The sequence below is a fragment of the Peromyscus leucopus genome, chromosome 14 (assembly GCF_004664715.2).
Source record: "Peromyscus leucopus breed LL Stock chromosome 14, UCI_PerLeu_2.1, whole genome shotgun sequence".
Taxonomy (NCBI): Eukaryota; Metazoa; Chordata; class Mammalia; order Rodentia; family Cricetidae; genus Peromyscus; species Peromyscus leucopus.
In genome coordinates, this window is record NC_051075.1 from 73,000,645 (window position 1) to 73,002,229 (window position 1,585).

Sequence of the window (1,585 nt, forward strand, 5' to 3'; positions counted from 1 at the left end):
GAGGTCCAGTAAATAGAGGTGCTGTTAGATGCCTGCCTGCCTGCCTGCCTCCCTCCCTCCCTTTCCCTTCCTCCCTCTTCCTTTACTTTGTTCCCAACAAGGTCTTTACTATATACCCCAGACTGGCCTGGATCCCCCTGCCTCTTGAGTGGTAGGATTACAAGCGTGTGCCATAACTCCCTGCCAGTTAAATTTTTTTTTTTTTTTTTTTTTTTTTTTTTTTTTTTTTTTTTTTTTGTGAATTCTATTTTCCTGAGAGGGTGCTTTAGCATTTGTGTGAATCTTTGTTCCACTGATAGGTAAAAGAATGAAAGACAGATGCAAAAAAAAAAAAAAAAAATCAATCCTCTTTTGCAACCCAGAGCTCATTGTTTAGCAGAGTTTTGAAACGTAGAAGAAGGAGTATGACGCACAAATGACAGCTCAGAGCGATGCTTGTGTTGGTAATGAGTTCGGTTCTAAGAATAAAGAGTTTATAATTTAGAAGCGTAGGTTAAAAAATAGAAACTTAATTTTCAGTGAATTGCACAGCATTGTTCTCTGCACACAATGCTACTGAGCAGGCCCCTAGGACTTACCCATCTTGCAGAACTTTGCCCCTGCTGATGAGCAGCCCTCTCTTTCCCCTCCCCTTCCCAGAGCAGTCACTATTCTATATTTTGCATTTGTGACTTTGGCTTTTTTAGATGCTCATTTATGATGCCCATGAAGTGTTTGTACTTTAGTGATGGGCTTAGTCACATAGCACCATGGACCCAAGGCTCATCTACACCTTGGTAACTGTCAGGGCCCTCCTTTTTTACAGGCTGAGTAATACTCCCCAGGATGTGCATACCACATTGTCTTTCTCCTCTCATCTGCCCAAGGGCATTAAAGTTGTTCAGATGGCTGTTTTGAATAGCAGTGCAACGCCCACAGCAGACAGGCACCTCTTAGAAGTCTTGACTTCAATTCGTTGGATTTATCTCGGAAATGAGATGGCTAAGATCACACAGTAGTTCTGAATTTGATTTTTTGGGAGAAAATTCTATCCTGTTCTCCATAGCATCTAAACATTGTTGTTGTTTTGAGCTAGGTTGTATGGAGTTCAGGCCAGCCACACATTGACACTTTTGAAATCACATTCCTCCTTATACTTTGCTGGCCTCAGGTATTTTGTCACAGACAGACAGCTAATCAGCAAGTTACTTGGCTTCTTCTTTAAGGCAGGATCCTGGATAAGACTAAAGAAATAATGGGTTCTAGCCATAGCCTGGCACTTAGTAGGATGAGTTATTTCAAAAACATTTGCCTCCATATTGCTGTGTAGTTGTGCTGGTGTCCACACAGCTTCTGATCAGTAGGAACACCCCCTACAGAGATCTCCCTCTGTAGCAGAAGAAGGCTACTGCATAGTGAATTAATATTACAATGGCATCATTAATAACAAAGACTATGAACATGGATCCAACTTGGTATAATGGATGTGATTGAGTAATTAGGGGATCCAAGCAGGTTCAGGTACCTGGCTTAAGTTGCAGGGATTCTACAGCTAGGCAGACACAATGAATGAGTTACATTTGGATTCCTGATCAGAGATATGAAA

General features: G+C 41.5%; 1 pseudogene; it reads left to right on the forward strand.

The window, feature by feature from the left end:
• Positions 1 to 267: 267 nt before the first annotated feature.
• Positions 268 to 407, forward strand: LOC114701914 (annotated as a pseudogene).
• Positions 408 to 1,585: the final 1,178 nt, after the last annotated feature.